The sequence below is a fragment of the Neovison vison genome, chromosome 7 (assembly GCF_020171115.1).
Source record: "Neovison vison isolate M4711 chromosome 7, ASM_NN_V1, whole genome shotgun sequence".
NCBI classification, from domain to species: Eukaryota; Metazoa; Chordata; class Mammalia; order Carnivora; family Mustelidae; genus Neogale; species Neogale vison.
Window position 1 is genome coordinate 65,121,773 of NC_058097.1, and position 20,035 is coordinate 65,141,807.

The following is a 20,035-nucleotide window of genomic DNA, read 5'->3' on the forward strand; positions in this document are numbered from 1 at the left end:
AGGATTCTCCTAACCGGAGGTTTTGACACAGCTCCAATGCGGAAGTTACCCGTGTGGAGACGAGATTTGCTCTGATGGTGCCTCAGGAACCCCCCATATTATTGGAATACCCCCCATATATATTGGAAAACAGTCCTCTGAGGAAAGATGTCTGGAAAAGAAAGCAATGGATCCGATAAGGGCCTAGGGGCATGTCCGGTTCAATCTTCTTCTCTGTGGACATCTGTCTATGGTTCTGAGTGGAGCCTGTTGCTCAGCTGGTGTCAGACCACCCCTGTTTGTCCTGGGCGGCATACACTATTGGGATGGCCTCGGGCATGGAGGGTCTTTGGTCAGGGCTGTGGAAACAGAAGTCTGAAAACACAAACTTGGCTTAGGTTTTGGGGACGTAGGTAAGACAGGCCCAATCTACAGATCGTGAGGAGACATCTTCAGGATATGAACAAAGGGCGAGTGTGAGGTGCATGCTCAGGATTTGTCTCTGGATTTTGTGTCACCGATGGCCGTGGAATTATGTGGTGGCCTCATGGGACATGGACAGGTCTCCCAACTGTGGGGATTTGTTCCGATCCCAAGAGTTAGGGGTCATTCTTGGGATGGTAGGAGTCCTTTCTGTTTCCTAACCAGGTCCCACCAAAAGATGGATTCTTGAGAAGAGCTCTGGGGAGAGGCGACTGGACATCCCAACCTTTGGTTAAGATTGGGGGCCTAGGGGCGTCACAAGCCCCATATGCGGACTCTTGCTTCAGCCACTGAGAGGCCTTATTTTAGGATGGGGCTCACGCTGAGGGTCACAATTCGTGACGTGCCCAACGCTGCCCTCAAGCATGGGCGGGGCCTCATGGGCCACAAGTTTTCTCCTACACTAAATGTTGGACAACATGCCAACCACAATATTTCTTGCCAGGGGGAAGGATGAGTTCTGATTCCTGCATCACGTTCAACCCTTGGCAGTGATTGGAGATAAGATCTAGGTTCTGAAGCCTGAAAACCGTGGCTGGGAAGAGATGACGACTTAAGGCCATGGCAGATCCAATGTGCTCAGTGTGCGGCCAGCTGTCTGGGTGTCGGTCGGGAGTTCCGGGCTCAGGCTGTGTCAGACAGGGCATTAGTGCCCAGGGATAGACTGTATAATTGGGGTAGAGTCTAGTGGTGTGCACGTTGATAGTCACTTGGCGTTTCTGGGTAGCCCCAGAGGGTAAAGTTTTTCTTCTGGAGGGCAGGCAGAGTGCTGCATTGTGGCTCCAATACTGCCAAACTGTAGCACATGAGGGCCAGGAGTGTGAGGACGGAAGTCTGAGAACACAAGCTAGGCTTAGGTTTCAGGGTGAGGGCAAGGAAAGCACCCTCTGCAGAGTTGAATCGAGATCTCATGCATCTGAAGTCAGGGAAAAAATCAGACATTGGCTCAGTTTGGTATTTCTGTCCATGATGGTCCCTTCATGAAGGGGGGTGAGCATCACGAGGACATGGAATTTTTCCCACGATGGGACCTGTGAGATGCTCCAAACCACCAGTATTCCTTCTGATTGACATTTGAAACCTGTTGGAATGCTCCAGGACGTCCCATATGGAAGGACTCTGAGCACAGTTATAAGGATGGATGCCTGGGCAGCCCGCCTTGCATTCCAATTTTCTCCTAGTGAAAAAACAGTTTCGATCTGCTGGCTCAGTGGGAGCAACAGAGTGGGCGGAGTTGAAATGGACTCTCCCGCGGATGGGTCCTAATGTATGTTTGGGTCCATGGAGACATTGGAATGGGGAGAATTTCCTTCTAGGGACAGGAGATGTTCTGTTGTGTGACTCAGGGAACAGATGTTGTATCATAAGTTGGTTTTAGAGAACAGCCATCTGAGGACAGATGTCTGAAAACCTCTTCTTGGGTTCCAATGATGTCTTAGGGGCATGTCGGATTCAAGTTTCTGACTCAGGATAATTGACTTTGGTGTCAGCCTGGGTGTAGGTGATCAGGCTGTTTCAGACTGTGCATTTGCATCCAGAGCCGCTTCTAATATTGCAGTGGGATCAGGGGCCTTGGAGGTTTCTCCTAATCTGCATGGTTTGGGCAAATGTGATGGGCAAAGTTTCCTTGGTGATGGCAGGCACAGTCCTTTGGTGTGGCTCCAGAGACCCTATCCTGGAGGACACGTGAGGCATGGTTTTGGGAGAGAAGTCTGCAAACGAAAACTAGGTTTAAGCTTAGCTGCACGGTGATAGCAGCCCAAAGCGTCGAACTGGAGGGTGCTCATCAGGAACTGTAACTAGGGTGACTCAATGACGGTAGCACAGCCTTTTCTATCAGCATTGTGTGTTCAGGATAACCTCAGAATGGAGGTGTCGTCTCATGGGTCCATGGGAGATTTTTCCTCTCTAAGGATCCTGGTGGCTCCCAATTGTTTGGTGGCTTTTTCAGGGAAGGGAAGAGTGCTGTTTTCCTTATTGGGGTGCCACAAAGCAGGGATTCCAGAGACGGGCTCTGGGTTTGGGCACCAAGAAATTCCCACCAAGGGATAGGATTTGGGTCTAGGGGCGAACCGGGCATGTAATGTGTGATCCTGGTGGTGCAATAGAGAGGGCTTGTTTGAAAGCATGCTCAGGATGAGTGTCACAATGCCTGTTTGTTTTTAGGGCATCCCTCAGGTGTGGGCATGGTCTCATTGCCCATGCAGCTGGCTCCGTCTATGAGGGGTGGACAACCATCCCAACAGCTAGGTTTCCGGCCATGGGGAAGGAGCAGTTCTCTCTTGGGCTTCAGGTTTCCCCATTGGCAGAGATTCTATCAATGGTCTGGAGACAGATGCCCGAATACCACGGATGCAGAGAGAGGATGGTTCGGGTCATGACCAGTCTCACATGCTGCATATGGGCCCCGCTTTCTGGGTGTCTGACACGAGGTTGGGTGTCAGGCCCTGTCAGACACAGCACTAGTGGGCAGTGCTGCCTATAAATCGGGGATCCTTGAGGGATGAGCAGAAGATCTTCATGAGGAGTTTTTGGGCAGTCTCACCAGGCACTTCTTCCTTCTATGGGGAAGGCAGAATGCTGCGGTGTGGCTCCAGAATTCCCTATCAAGAGGGCTTGGGGATGAGTAAAGTGAGGATGGAATTGTAAACACCAGTTACAGTTAAATTCAGTGCCAAGCAGAAGGCAGTTTCAATGTGCAGCAGCTTATTCGAGGTATCCAGCACCTGAGTTAAGGGCAGATGTCAGATGTTTGCTCACATTGGAGATTGTGTCTATGATGGCCGACAAATGGAGGGGTGGCTTCAAGAGGCCATGGAGGATTACCCATGCTTAGGATTGTGAGATGCTCCAAACAACAAGGTTTCCTTCTACTGGACGGGTGGAGTCTGGTTTGTTTGCTCCGGGGTCCCCCATGTGGAAAGTTTGGGTAGCAGAGCTCTCCCGCATGGATGCCTGTAAAACACATGTCCAATGAACATTGCAGCTGATGAACATGACAGGTTAGTTCTGGTAGCTCTGGGCCAAGTGCCAAGGCTTTGAGTTTACATGGAATCTCTTACAGATGGGTCCCAATGTTGGTTTGTTACCATGGAGATCTTAGAATGTGCTTGTGGCTAAGGTACCATTCAGGATACTCCTATCCTAAGGGATTGGAACAGGTCGAAGAGCACAGTTTCCTTCTTGGGACAGGAGATGTTCTGTTGTGTGGGTCAGGGTCCACATGTTGTATCCTTACCTGGTATTTTAGAATAGGCCTCTGAGGACAGACGCCTGAAGCCTAATCTAGGGTTCCAAGTATATACTAGGGGCCTGTCAGGTTCAAATTTCTGACTCAGGATCATTGACTTAGGTGTCTGCCTGGATGTATGTGATCAGGGTGTTTCCACTTTGCATTTGGATCCAGAGTGGCTTCCTATATTGGGGTGGGATCAGGGGATTTTGAGGTTTCTCCTAATCTGGAGTCTTTGGGCAAATGTAATGGACAAAGTTTCCTTGGGGATGGCAGGCACAGTCCTGTGGTGTTGCTCCAGAGACCCCATCCTGGAGGACATGATTTTGGGAGAGAAGTCTGCAAACGAAAACTAGGTTTAGGCTTAGTGGTGCGGTCATTGTAGTCCAATGAGTCGACCTGGAGGGCAGCTCGTCAGGAACTGTAATTAGGGTGACTCAATGGCGGTAGCATAGCCTTTTCTATCGGCATTGTGTATCTAGGCCTTGGAATGCAGGTGTGGTCTCATGGGTCCATGGGAGATTTTTCCTCTCTAAGGATCCTGGTGATTCCCCATAGTTTGGTGGGTATTTCGGGAAAGGGAAGAGTGCTGTTTTCCATCTTAGGGGTGCCCAATAACAGGGATACCAGAGACAGGTTCTGGGTCTGGGCACCAAGAAATTCCACCAAGGGATAGGATTTGGGCCTAGGGCCCTACAAGGCCTGCAATGAAGGATCCTGGTGGTGCAACTGAGAGGGCTTGTTTGAAAGCATGCTCAGGATGAGGGTCACAATACCTTTTTGTTCCCAGGACACCCTTCAGGTGTGGGAATGGTCTCAATGCTCATGCAATTGGTTCTCTCTCTGAAGGGTGAACACCAATCCCAATAGCAAGGTTTCCTGCCATGGGGAAGGAACAGTTCTCTCTTGGGCTTCAGGTTCCCCCATTGGCAGGGATTCCAGCAAAAGTCCAGAGACAGATGCCCGAATACCAAGGATGGGTAGTGAGGAAGGACTAGGCCATGGCTGCTCTCACATGCTGGTTATGGGTCCTATTCTCTGAGTGACTGACATGAGGTCGGGGCTCAGGCTCTGTCAGACACAGCATTAGTGGCCAGAGCAGCTTATAAATCGGGAATCCGTGAGGGCCGAGCAGAGGATACTCATGTGGATTTTTTGGGCAGTCTTACCAGGCACTTCTTTTTTCTATGGGGAAGGCAGAATGCTGCGTTGTATCTCCAGAATTCCCTATCAAGAGGACTTCGGGACCAGTAGGGTGAGGATGGAATAGTAAACACAAGCTAGGGTTAAATTCATTTCAAAGCAGAAGGCAGTTCTAATGTGCAGCGACTCATTCGAGACATCCAGCACCTGAGTAAGGACAAATGAAAGATGTTTGCTCATACTCGAGTTTGTGCCTAAGATGACCGGCATATGGAGAGGTGGCGTCAAGAGGCCATGGAAAATTTCCCATGCTGAGGCTTGTGAGATGCTCCAAATAGCAAGGTTTCCTTATACTGGACAGATGGAGTCTGGTTTGTTTGCTCCGGGGTCCCTCATGTGGAAATTTTTGGTAGCAGAGTCCTTCTGCATGGATGCCTGGAATACACAAGTGCAATGACCATTGCAGCTGACGAACATGACAGTTTCGTATTGGTGGCTCTTAGACCAAGTGCCAAGGCCTTGACTTGACATGGAATCTCTTAGAGATGGGTCCCAATACTGGTTTGTTACCCGTTAGGTCTTAGAATGTGCTGGTGGCTAAGGGGGCATGAGTGATTCTCCTACCATAATGGTTTGACACAGGTCGAATGCACGGTTTCCTTCTGGAGACAGGAGATGTTCTGTAGTGTGGCTCAGGGTCCACTTGTCGTATCCTAACTTGGTATTCCAGAAGAGGCCTCTGAGGTCAGATACCCCAAACGTAATCTAGGGTTCCTATCATGGCCTAGGTGCACGTAGGTTCAATTTTCTGACTCAGGACCATTGATGTGGGTGTCTGCCTGGATGTAGGTGATCAGATTTGCATCCAGAGTGGCTTCCGATTTTGGGGTGGGATCAAGGGCCATGGAGGTTTCTCCTAATCAGGAGGTTTTGGGGAAATGTGATGGGTAAAGTTTCCTTGGGGATTGCAGGCACAGTCCTGTGGTGTGGCATCAGAGACCCCATCCTGGAAGGCATGTGAGCCATGGTTTTTGGAGAGAAGTCTGCAAACAAAAAAAAAATCGGGTTAGGGCGCCTGGGTGGCTCAGTGGGTTAAGCCGCTGCCTTCGGCTCAGGTCATGATCTCAGGGTCCTGGGATCGAGTCCTGCATCGGGCTCTCTGCTCAGCAGGGAGCCTGCTTCCCTTCCTCTCTCTCTGCATGCCTCTGCTTACTTGTGATCTCTCTCTGTCAAATGAATAAATAAAATCTTTAAAAAAAAATCGGGTTACTGTTAGTTGCAAGGTGGTCGCAGGCCCAATCCATAGACGTTTAGGGAAGCTCGTCAGGAACTGTAATTAGGGTCACTGGAAGTCGGTAACACAGGCTTTTCTATTTGGATTGTGTGTCCAGGATGGGTTCGGAATTTAGGTGTGGTCTCATGGGTCCATGGGAGTCTTTTCCTCACTAAGGATCCTGGCGGCTCCCCATAGTTTGGTGACTTTTTTGGGGAACTGAAGAGTGCTGTTTTCCATCTTAGAGGTGCTCAAAACAGGGATTCTAGGGATGGGCTGTGAGTCTGAGTGCCTGGAAAATCCCACCAAAGGTTAGGATTTGGGCCTAGGGTCCTACCAGGCCTGCAATGTGGGATCCTGGTGGTGCCACTGAGAGGGCTTGTTTGAAAGCATGCTCAACCTGAGGGTCACAAAGCCTGTTTCTGCCTAGGGCGGCCCCTAGGTGAGGGCATTGGCTCATTGGCCATGGAACTGGCCCCCACTTTGAGAGTTGGACACCCATCCCAACAGCCAGGTTTCCTGCCACAGGAAGGAGGAGTTCTCTATTGTGCTTCAGGTTTCCCCAATGGCAGGGATTCCAGCAAAGGTCTGGGGACAGGTGCCTGAATACCAAGGATTTGTAGAGATGATGGAGTAGATCCATGGTTGACCCCATCTGCTAGATATATGTCCTGCTCTCTGGGTGGCTGACACTAGGTCGGAACTCAGCCTCTGTCAGACACCGCACTAGTGGCTAGGACAGCCTATAAATCGGGGTTGCCTCGAGGGCCGAGCAGATTGATCTTCATGTGGGTTTTTTGGGAAGACTCACCAGGCACTTCTTATTTCTATGGGGAAGGCAGAATGCTGCGTTTAGGCTTTACAATTCCTTATCAAGAGACCTTGGAGACCAGTAGGGTGAGGATGGAATTTTAAGCACTACCTAGGGTTCAGTTCAGTGCCAAGCAAAATGCAGTTCCAGTGTGAAGTGGCTGATTCAAATATCCAGCACCTGAGGAAGGGCAGATGTCTGATATTTGCTCACACTGGAGTTTGTGTCTATTATGACCGACAAATGGAGGTGTGGCATCAAAAGCCCATGGAGAATTTCGCTCGCTGGGGCTTGGAAGATGCTCCAAACAGTAAGGTTTCATTCTACTGGACAGGTGGAGTCTGGTTTCTTTGCTCCAGTGTCCTCCATGTGGAAAGTTTGGGTAGCAGAGCACTTCTGCAAGGATGTGTGGAAAGCACACTTGCAATGACCACTGCAGCTGAGGAACATGGCAGGTTCGTTCTGGTAGCTATGGCTCAAAGTATCAAGGCCTTGAGTTGACATGGAATCTCTTGCGATCGATCTCAATGCTAATTTGTTACCAGGGAGATCTTAGAATGTGCTGGTCGCTAAGGGGCCATGCAGAATTTTACCACCCTGAGTGTTTGACACAGTTCGAAGAGCATGGTTTCCTTATGGGGACAGGAGATGTTCTGTTGTTTGGCTCAGAGAACACATGTTGTATTATAAATTGGTTTTCCAGAACAGGCCTCTGAGGACAGACGCCTGAAAACCTAATCTAGGGTTCCAATGAGGTCCTAGGGGCATGTCAGTTTCAATCTTCTGACTCAGGACCATTGATTTGTGTGTCTTTCTGAATGGAGGTGATCAGAGTGCTTCAGACTGGTCTCTTGAATCCAGACCTGCCTGCATATTGAGGTGAGCTCAGGGGCCCTTCAGGTTTATCCTAATCTAGAGAGTTTGGGCAACTGTGATGGAACAGTTTCCGTGGGGATGGCAGGCACAGTTCTTTGCTGTAGCTCCAGAGACCCTATTCTGGAGGACATGTGAGCCATGGTTTTGGGAGAGACGTCTGTAAACCCAAATTAGGTTATGGTCAGTGGCGAGGTGATCGCAGGCCCAATGCCTAAACCTGAAGGGCAGCTCATCAGGAAATGTAATTATGGTGACTGGAAGGCCATAGCACAGACTTTTCTATCAGGATTGTGTGTCTAGGATGGCCTCGGAATGCATGTGTGGTCTCATGGGTCCATGGGAGATTTTTTCCTCTCTAAGGTTCCTGGTGGCTCCCCATAGTTTCGTGGCTTTTTCAGGGAAGGGAAGAGTGCTATTTTCCATCACAGGTGTGCCCCAAAACTTCCATTCCAGAGTCAGACTCTGGGTCTGGGTGCCTGGAAAATCCCATGAAATGTTATGATTTGGGCCTAGGGGAATACCAGGCCTGCAATGTGGGATCCTGGTGGTGCAACTGAGAGGGTTTGTTTGAAAGCATGTTCAGGCTGAGGGTCACAATGCCTGTTTGTGCCCAGGGCTTCCCTCAGGATTGGGTGTTGTCTCATTGGCCATGCAGCTGGCTCCCACTCTGAGTGTTGGACACCAGTCTCAACGGACAGGTTCCTGCCATCTGAAGAATGAGTTCTCTATGGTGCTTAAGGCTCCCCTGTAAGGGTCTGTTTGGCCAGAGGGAGTCATTTCGTGTTTATGTAGTGAACTTAGATTGACCCTATGCAGTAAACTTAGATTGACCCTGCCCTTCCCAGAGGAACTTACTTGCAAAGCCTAGATACAAGGGCGGTTCAGGCCAGGTGAAGACATACAATCAGAAGGGCATGCATATATCTACAAGGGTAAATTGAAATACAACTGGGCACCCGTGTGTTACCTAGCATTTTTTTTTTTCTGTGTGTGGTGATTTAGCAAGACTGTGCAGTGTTCTCTGTGTATTGCAATCTCATTGGCCACGTGTGTATAGCCCGGCTGAATACCTCTATAAAAGTTAGTTTGTGAGGCTGAGAGGGGTCATCTCTTTGCAATAGACGGCCCTGACCAGTCAATTTGACTCTCAATGCTAGCTCAAAATAAAGCTTTGCTTGACCTTCATTTTGTGTCAGTCTCGCTCCTTTGGTTATGGACCCTAACATTGGAGGGGGCACTCGGATTCAAATGACGAGAACTGAACCAGCATCGGAATTTTTGGGAAAAGCCTCCAGAAGTAAGATCACGGGATCCTATCTGTCTGTCTGGTTAGAGCTCAAGGGTATGGCCCACCAGGGGGAACACAGATGCAGCCATGACCCCCAGGGCTGGAGTGGATGCGGGGATGCCCCATCCATCTGGTAGATCGACGGGGGGGATCGAGTCCCCTGGGCGTTCAGGGGTTTCGAGTCCCCCTAAGCTGTCACAGGGGTTTTCGAGTCCCCCAGTCAGTCAGGGGCCTGCCGGGGAGCTCGAGTTCCCCTAGGCGGTTGGGGGGTTCAAGTCCCCCTTGACAGCCAGGGGTATGAGTCCCCCTATAGGGCCAGGGGGTTCATGTCTCCCTAGACGGTCAAGGGGTTCGAGTCTCCGTGGGCATTCGGGGATTTTGAGTCCCCCTAGACAGTCGGGGGTTTGAGTCCCCTTGGGCGGTTGGGGGTTCGAGTCCCCCTGGGTGGCAGGGGGTTTGAGTCCCCCTGGGCAGTTGAGGGGTTCGAGTCCCCCAGGTGGTTGGGGGATAAAGCCCCCACCAGTGGCAGGTTATGGGGCAAGTTTACTGCATTGGGCCTGTGGTTGTCTTTGCCTGGTCCTTTTGTTTTCTGTTGTGTTGTTTGTTATGATTGAAGGAATGGGACAAGAAGAGAGTAAGGGGACTCTGACTTCATCTCTCCGTTCTTCACACTCATTAATTTTGTGTGTTAAGGGCTAAGACTAGAGTCAACTGGGCTTAGTCTCATGCTGGTTTAAGGTGCCCAATGCTGGCTCATTGGAGCCGGGCATGGAATACAGTGCCTAGTGGGCTACTTTTGGTAAGCAGAACTGGCACTGCGGGATGAACCGACCTCGAAACAGAGACTTTAAGGAATATTCCCAAGCAGCTGCAGAAACTCCCTTTGTTTTGGGGAATTCCTTGCCTTTTCTGGCACAACATGGACTGCATACCCCCCCCCCCTTGCTGGCGGAAGAGCATGGCATCTGAGGTGCGGATGGTTATTTGCCTGTCTCAGCGTTTTAATGGGTAATTGTTAAAGTGGCTTCCAAAGTCTTTGGTAACCTGAAACTCTGAGGGGTTGCTTAAATGACAAATAGAATTAAATTAGTTGGACATGTAGGTCTTAACCCAATGGGACAAAATGCTAGAACGTTGGCTGCTGGAGCTGGGTTTGTGCTTTAGAAATCTGCTGGTGAACACGTTCTATGCTTAACTGATTGATAAATTTGCCATTAAAGAATTCTGTTATAATAACTCACAATTGGTTTATATTTAGTCTTCAGTAGAGTTTTGTACTTCTAAGAGTACAAAATTCTGTTAAGTGTAATTAAGAGTGATGGAAATGAGAAAAGCAACTCTGTATGTAAAAAGTAGGATATATGTAAAAGTTTGAATCTGAAAAGTGCCTGTGTGAATGTGTCTGTATGGCTCCACTTCCCCTACGGAGTCTGAGTGGGCTTCACCCTGAGTCTCGCAGGGCGTCATATGGCATAATGGTCAACTACACCACGGAGTGTCCTGGTCTGGTGTTCATACGAACAGACCTTAGCTAAGACGCTCCTAAGTTGCCGCGAGGGACGCGAGCAGGACAGCATCTGAAAGATCCTTCTCCCTTTGTCAGCCACATCGTTCATGATAGGAGGGAAACCTAGTAAACTCATTATCTGCTTACTTAAAAAAAAGACACTGGTGGGGCGCCTGGGTGACTCAGTGGGTTAAGCCGCTGTCTTCGGCTCGGGTCATGGTCTCAGGGTCCGGGTATCGAGTCCCGCATTGGGCTCTCTGTTCAGCAGGGAGCCTGCTTCCCTCTCTCTCTCTCTCTGCCTGCCTCTCCAACTACTTGTGATTTCTCTCTGTCAAATAAATAAATAAAGTCTTTTAAAAACAAAGACACTGGTATCGAAAAGCTGGTTTCCTCTCTGTTTAAAGACAAAGTTTTCTTAAGTTAATTGGTCTCTTATGGTTTTCTCTTTCCCTGCCCAGAAAATTCAGTTTCTATGTTTTGTTTTATCAGGTGTTTAACATCCCTAATTATATTTAGTCATGTGTTTTAAAACTTTCTAAGTTTTCAGCAATTGTTGACAGGATTTAAAACAATGATAAACCTTGGGTTACATTTCAGAAAATGCCATTCATTTCCTAAATTTTTAATATGTTGATAGATCCCCACTTGATATTGTGATTATGGAAATTTTACATGTCACAGAAGTAACCTGATTTTCTTGCCAGTTACATTGTAAATCCTTATCTTACCAGCTCTTTACCATATCTGTTCTGAGTTTTTGTCATTTGTAATTGTTTTAGTTCTCTTGGAAGATAAATTCCATCTCAAAGAAAATTCATATTGGAGACGTTCAGGACAAATACAGGTCTTCGATATGTTGAAATTCTGGAACTGAAATGGGTAAGAATTTACAGAAGTAAAAAATGCATTCAGACTAAACCAGAATTATTAACAAGGGACTAGGTGAACTGAAAGACTGTAATGTTGTATCTCTTGATGTTTTGTCTTATGTTTGCTCTTCCAGACTAGGGAAACTTTTTCTTAAGTTATCTGTAACTTACAGAGATAAAATGTAGTCCTTTGTAACCAAATCAAGGTATTCAACTATTTCTCTCTATCTGAAACCTCTGAAATCAAAAAGCCTCAGCAAGTATTCTTTCTTCCATGGCAATCAGTCATTTGCATAAGTTCAATAAGAATCCCTTCTTCTCATAACAGGATACCATTGAAAACATTGGTTATTTTATTTTACCATGGCTTTGGCTGGAATGACATATTAGGAAAGACTCAGATATCACTATACAGCTTAAAGGAACTAAGGTTGACTTTATAAAACCTGGAGCCATAAAGCCTTTGGAACTGTTGGCCTGGTACCTCGCTTACAGACTTCCCAGCAGCCTCACCAGGTGAGTAAAGGATGTTACTGCCTGGCAGGTGCAGGAACCTCAGGATTCGTTGGGGGCCTCAGGAAGAGGAATTCACCCAAATTGACAGGTATTGCAGGCATGTCTTATGGCAAGTATGTAGTTTTCCATCTGTCCTGGAGAGGCTATCATAAGTTCAAACTAGAGATTCCTTACGAGAAGTTCCAGCAGAACATATTCTAAAAGATTTATATGATCCCTCACTGTTCTTGCTGAGCTTATGTAAATAATTAGGCCAAGCTTGTTAAAACTGGACCTGTTTTTCAAATAACTTAGTCCTTATTTGGCTATCTCTGAAAACGAGGGTTATTTTAGAGAGAATAATTGTGTTTTAATAACACACATATATGGATGTTAAATTCTAGATTTTATTGTCTTTAAATGATTGTTTACTTAAGCTAGACAACTTGAGGTAAACTTCAGGGAAGTTGCACGATAGCTCACTTAGACGATCTTGCTTTGTCAGTCAGCCCCAGATATAGGAAACTTCAGAAAATTGAAGGATTTAAAGCGAAGAATCTGAGTTAGTGGGAATAGCAGAAAAGGTGTTTAACAACAGGGATGCACAAGACGGTCAAAAACAGAAAACAAAAACAACAACAAAAACAATAAAAAAAAACTTGTTAAGGTTTTGGCAATACATGAGGCAGAGAGGAGATGGGTAAGGGATAGTAAATGGAAGGAAAAGCCTAAGCACAGAGAAGCAGGCGGGAAGACTTAGATTCAGATCAGTGTGCTTACTGTAAGGAAAGAGGACGTTGGGCCAGGGAGCGCCCCAAAAGGAAGACAACAATGCTTGCCACCAGAGATTGAAGGGGTTATGGTTTGGAGCCCTTCCCTGTACCTCGGGTAAAAATTGAAGTGGAGGGGAAATCAGTTTATTTTTTGCTGGGCATGGGAGCCCAATTTTCATCAGTACTTAAACCTATTGGACCACTAATTGGAGAGGAAGTCTGGGTACAAGGAGTAAATGGCACAGAGAGACATAAATGCGCAACAGAAAGGACTTTAAATTTGGCTTCAGAAATAGTTAAACATTAATTTTTGGTCCTCCCTAATGCCCCAAATAACTTGATGGGAAGCGATCTCCTCCACAAGTTAAGAGCTGGCATTCAGTTCTCAGAATGAGGCATGACTGTAACCTTGAGACAACCCGCTGTACAAGTGCTAATGGCACCAGTAGATGAATACCTCCTTTACAAGCCTGTCTCAAAACTGGAGGAAGTAAAGTTGGGGGAGCCTTCTCCAAATCTTACAGGAGGAGTTTCCCGAGGTCTGGGAAGAAGGGAAGCCCCCTGGCTTGGCCAAGGAACAACCTCCAGTGGTGGTACAATAAAAGGCGACAGCTATGGTTGTTCACCTTCACCAGCACCCACCTTCCCCGGGAAGCAAAGGAAGGGATCAGAAAACACATTAACTACCTCCAAGGAGAGGGTATCCTAGTTCCTTACAAATCTCCATGGAACACACCTTTGCCGCCTGTTAAAAAGTCCGAGACTGGGGAGTACCGACCCGTCCAGGACTTGCGGGAAGTTAATAAATGGGTTGAAGATATCTACCCAATGGTGCCTATCCCCAATATCCTACTCTCCACCCTAGGCCCCAAGAGCACTGTGTATACCGCCTTAGAGCTCAAGGATGCATATTTTCTGCATGTCTTTAGCAAAGGAATTCTCAGCATTTTTTGCTTTTGAGTGGTCTGACCCACAGGAAGGATTCCAAGGCCAGCTCACCTGGACAGAACCCTTCCCCAAGGGTTCAAGAATTCGCCTACTATCTTCGACGAGGCCCTACATGAGGATTTGCATGAGTACAGAACCTCCGAACCAGGACTCATTCTGTTACAGTACGTTGATGACTTGCTAGTAGCCACTGAGGACTATGAGACATGTTTGCGGGGGACAAGAGCTCTCTAACAGACTCTGCAGGAAAAAGGGTATCGGGTGTCAGTGAAGAAAGCACAGCTCTGTCAGAGCCATGTCACTTAAAGGCTTTGATCTCCACGAGGAAGTGCGTTCACTGTCTGATTCCAGGAAACAGGTAATCACCCAACACCTCCGCCCCACCACGTCCTGACAAATGAGGAAGTTTCCTGGGACAGTGTGCTACTATAGGCTATTGATACCACCTTTTGTGGAGATTTCCTGACCTCTCTATGAACTGGCCAAAGGAGGGTTCACTATGATAGAGTGCACAGCTGAGGCAGAAGGAGGATTTCAGGAATTACAAACAGCCTTATTGAGTGCCCCAGCATTGGCCATCCCAGATGTTACCAAGCCCTTCCACATTGCCAGGGACACCAAAAGGGGACTGATCTGATTTCAAAAGGAAACCACTTAGCATATCAAGCCGCAACAACAGGGATGCACAGGAGGATGAAAAACAGACCAAAAAAAAAAAAAAAAACTGGTTAAGGTTTTGGTATTACATGAGGAAGAGAGGAGATGGGTAGGGGATAGTAAATGGAAGGAAAAGTCTAAGCACAGAATATTCTGACTCAGGACTATTGACTCTGCTGTCTGCCTGGATGTAGGTGATCAGGTTGTTTCAGACTGTGCATTTCCCTCCAGAATGGCCGCTGATGTAAGGGTGGGATCAGGGGCCTTGCTGCTTTCTCCTAATCTGGAAAGTTTGGGCAACTGTGACGGACACAGTTTCTTTGGAGATGGAAGACACAGTCCTGTGGTGTGGCTCCAGAGACCCTATCCTGGAGGGTAAGAGACCCATGGTTTTGGGATGGAAGTCTGCATACACAAATTGGGGTTAGGGTTAGTGGAGTGGTGGTCACAGGCCCAATGCATAGACCTAGAGGGAAACACTTTAGGAAAAGTAATTAGGGTGACTGGAAGGCGGTAGCACAGGCTTTTCTCTCTGGATTGTGTGTCCAGTATGGTTTGGGAATGCAGGTGTGGTCTCATTGGCCCATGGGAGACTTTTTCTCTCTAAGGATCATGGTGGCTCTCCATAGATTGGTGTCTTTTTCAGAGAAGGGAAGAGTGCTCTTTTCCATCTTAGGGGTGCCGCAAAACAGGGATCCCGAGACGGGCTCTGGGTCTAGGTTCCTGCAAAATCTTACCAAGGGTTAGGATTTCAGCCTAGGGGCGTATCAGGCAAGCAATTCGGGATCCTGGTGGTGCAACTGAGAGGGCTTGCTTGAAAGCATGCTCAAGCTGAGGTCACAATGCCTGTTTGTGCCCAGGCCGGCCCTTAGGAGTGTGCATGGTCTTATTGTCCATGCAGCTTTCTCCCACTTTGAGGGTTGGACACCCATCCCAACAGCCAGGCTTCCGCCATGGGAAAGAGGAGTTATCGATTGTTCTTCAGGTACCTCCAATGGCAGTGTTTCCAGCAAAGGTCTGGGGAAAGATGCCTGAATACAAAGGATGTGTAGAGATGAGGGACATGGGCCATGGTCTTTCTCACATGCTGGTAATAGGACTCACTCTCTGTTTGGCTGACACTATTTTGAGGCTCATGCTCTGTCAGACACAGCACTACTGGGCAGGGCACCCTTTAAACTGGGGTTCCCTCTAGGGCCAAGCCGATGATCCTCATGTGGAGTTTCTGGGTAGACTCACCAGGCACTTCTTGCTATAGAGCAGGCAGAATGCTGTGTTGTGGCTCAAGAATTCCCTATCAAGAGGGCTAGGGGACCAGTAGAGTGAGGACGGATTTGTAAACACAAGCTACGGTTCAATTCAGTGCCTTACAGAAAGCACTTCCATGTGCAGCGGCTTATTTGAGATATCCAGCAGCCGAGTAAGGGCAGCTGTCAGATATTTGCTCACACTGGAGTTTGTGTCTATGATGACCATCAAAAGGAGGGGTGGCGTCAATAGCCCATGGAGGATTTCCCATGCTGAGGCCTGTGAGATGCTCCACATCTCACATCTTACAGTTGTAAGGTCCTTCTCCTGGACAGGTGGTGTCTGGTTTGTTTGCTCCAGTGTCCCCCATGTGGAAAGTATGGGTAGCAGAGCTCTCCCACATGGATGCCTGGAAAGCACACTTCCATTGACCTTTGCAACTGAGGAACATGACAGGTTCATTCTGGTGGCTCTGGGGCGAAGTACCAAGGACTTGAGTTGACATGGAATGTCTTGCAGATGGGTCACAATGGTGGATTATAACCAGGGAGATCATATTATGTGCTGGTGGCTAAATGCCATGGAGGATTATCCTACCCTGAAGGTTTGCAAAGGTCGAAGATCACAATTTCCTTCTGGGGACAGGAGATGTTCTGGAGTGTAGCTCAGGGAAAAACGGTTGTGTCATAAATTGGTATTCCAGAACAGGCCTCTGAAGACAGATGCCTGAACACCTAACCTATGGTTCCAATGAGGTCCTATGTTTATGTTAGTTTCAATCTTCTGACTCAAGACCATCGATTTGGTTGTCTGCCAGGATGTAGGTAAGCAGGGTGATTCAGACTGTGCATTTGTGTCCAGAGCAGCCGACAATATTGGAGAGGGCTCAAGCACCTTGCAGGTTTCTCCTAATTTGGAGGGTTTGGGCAATTGTGAGGGGCAGAGTTTCCTTGCGGATGGCAGGGACAGTCCTGTGGTGTGGCTCCAGAGACCCTATCCTGGAGGTCATGTGAGCCATGGTTTTGAGAGTGAAGTCTGTAAACAGAAGTATGGACTAGGGTTAGTGGCAAGGTGATCGCAGGCCCATTGCATAGACATGGAAGGCAGCTCGTCAGGAACTGTAAATCGGATGACTTGCAGGTTGTAGCACAGGCTTTTGTATCTAGATTGTTTGTCCAGGATGACCTCAGAATGCAGGTGTGGTCTCATAGGTCCATGGCAGATTTATCCTCTCTAAGTTTTCTGGCAGCTCCCAATAGATTGGTGGTTTACTCTGGGAAGGGAAGAGTGCTGTTTTCCATCTTAGGGGTGCCCCAGAACAGGGATTCAAGAGAAGGTCTCTGGGTTTGGTCCCCTGGAAAATCCCACCACGTGTTAGGATTTCGGCCTGGGGCATACCAGGCCTGCAATACGGGATCCTGAAGGTGCAACAGAGAGCATTTGTTTGAACGCATGCTCAACCTGAAGGTCACAATGCCTGTTTGTGCCCAGGGTGGCCCTCATTAGTGGGCGTGGTCTCATTGGCCATGCAGAGGGCTCCCACTCGGAGGGTTGGATACCCTTCCCAACAACTAGGATTCATGCCATGGAGAAGGAGGAGTTCTCTATTGGGCTTCAGGTTCCCCCATTGGCAGGGATTCCAGCAAAGGTCTGGTGACAGATGCCTGAATACCAAGGATGGATAGAGGTGATGGAGTAGGGCCATGGCTGGTCCCACATGCTAGAGATGGGTCCCACTCTCTGGGTGGCTGACACTAGGTCGGGACTCAGGCTCTGTCAGACACAGCACTAGTGGCCAGGAAAGCCTATAAACTGGGGTTCCCTCAAGGTCCGAGCAGATTGATCCTCATGTGGGGTTTCTGGGTAGACTCACCAGGCACTTCTTCTTTCATGGGGAAGGCAGAATGCTGCGTTGTGGCTCTAGAATTCCCTATCAAGCAGCCTTGGGTACCAATAGGGTGAGGATGGAATTGTAAACACATGCTATGGTTCAACTCAGTGCAAAGCCGAAGGCAGTTCCAATGTGCAGCAGCTTATTCAAGATATCCAGCACCTGTGTAAGGGCGGCTGTCAGATATTTGCTCACACTAGAGTTTGTGTCTATGATGACTGAGAAATTGAGAGGCGGCATCAAGAGGTCATGGAGGATTTCCCATGCCGAACCTTATGAGATGCTCCAAACAGCAAGGTCCTTCTACTGGACAGGTGGAGTCTGGTTTGTTTGCTCCAGTGTCCCCCTTGTGGAAAGTATGTGTAGGAGAGTGCTCCCATATGGATGCCTGGAAAGCACACCTCCACTGACCTTTGCAGCTGAGGAACATAACAGGTATGTTATGATGGCTCTGGGTCGATGGACCAAGGCCTTTAGTTGACACGGAATCTCCTGCAGATGGGTCACAATGCTGGTTTATTATCAGAGAGATATTAGAATGTGCTGGTGGATAAGGTGCTTTGCAGGATTCTCCAACACTTAGGGTTTGTCACAGGACAAAGAGCACAGTGTCCTTCTGAGGAAAGATGTTCTGTTGTTTGGCCCAGGGACAACATGTTGTATCCTAAACCGATATTCCAGAAAAGACCACTGAGGTCAGATGCCTTAAATCTTAATCCTAGGATTAAGTGCGTTCCAGTGCGCTCCTAGGGGCATGTCAGGTTCAATCTTCTTTCCCCATATGAGGATCAATCTGCTCGGCCCTCGAAGGAACCCGGATTTATAGACTGCCCTGGACATTAGTGCTGTGTCTGACAGAGCCTGAGCCCCGAACTAGTGTCAGCCACCCAGAGAGTGGGCCCCATATATAGCAGGTGGGACCGGCCTTACTCCATCATCTCTACCCATGCTTGGTATTCAGTAACCTGTCAACAGACCTTTGCTGGAATCCCTGCCAATGGGGGAACCTTAAGCCCAATGGAGAACTCCTCCTTCCCCAAGGCAGGAATACCTGGCTATTCGGATGGGTGTCCAAACCTCAAACTGGGAGCCAGCTGCATGGCCACGAAGACCATGCTCACTCCTGAAGGCTGCCCTTGAAACAAACAGACATTGTGACCCACAGCCTGAGCATGCTTTCAAATAAGACATCTCAGTTTCCCCAGCAGGATCCCGCATTGCAGGCCTGGTACACCTCTCGGCCCAAATCCTAACCCTTGGTGGGATTTTCCAGCCACCCAGACACAGAGCCCCTGCCTGGCATCCCTGTATTGGGACACTCCTAAAATGGTAAACAGCACTCTTCCCTCCCCCGAAAAAGCCACAAAACTATGGAGAGCCACCAGGATCCTTAGAAAGGAAATGTCTCCCATGGACCCAAGAGACCACACCTGCATTCTGAAACCATCCTGGACACATAATCCAGATAGAAAAGCCTGTGCTACAGCCTTCCAGTCACCCTAATTACAGTTCCTGATGAGCTACCCTCCAGGTCTACACATTGGGCCTGCAATCACCATGCCACTAACCCAATCCAAATTGGTGTTTACAGAATTCTCTCCCAAAACCATGGCTCACATGCCCTCCAGGATAGGGTCTCTGGATCCATACCACAGGACTGTGTCTGCCATCCCCAAGGAAATTGTGCCAGTCACAGTTTTCCAAACCTTACAGATTAAGAGAAACCTGCAAGTCCCCTGAGCCCACCACAATATTGGAGGCCGCTCTGGATGCAAATGTACAGTGTGAAACACCCTGTTCACCAACATCCAGGCAGAGAGCCATGTCAATGGTCCTGACTCAGAAGATTGAATCTGACATTCCCCTAGGACCTCATTGGAACCCTAGAATAGGTTTTCAGGCATCTGTCCTCAGAGGCCTGTTCTGGAAAACCAACTTATGATAGAACAGGAAGTCCCTGAGCAACACAACAGAACATCTCCTGTCCCCGGATGGATACCATGCTCTTCGACCTGTGCCAAACCCTCAGGGTAGGAGAATCCTGCATGACACCTTAGCAACCAGCACATTCTAAGATCTCCTTGGTAACAAACCAGCATTGTGGCCTATCTGCAAGAGATTCCATTTCAATTCACAGCCTTGGTACTTCGCCCCAGAGACACCAGAACGAACCTGTCATGTTCGTCAGCTGCAATGCTCAATGGAGGTGTGCATTGAAGCCATCCATGCAGGAGAGATCTGCTACCCAAACTTTCCATGTGGGGGACTCTGGAGCAAAAAAACCAGGCTCCTCCTTTCCAGTAGAAGGAAACCATGAAGTTTGGAACATCACACAAGCCTCCTCGTGGGAAATCCTCTAAGGCCTCTTGATGCCACCCCTCCATTTGTTGGTCATCAAAGTCACAAACTCCAGTGTGAGCAAATATCTGACATCAGCTATACTCAGATGCTATATATCTCGAACCAGCCACTGCAAATGGGACCTGCCTTCCTCGTGGCACTGAATTGAACTGTAGCTTGTGTTTACAATTCCATCCTAACCCTAAAGGTCCCGAAGCCCCT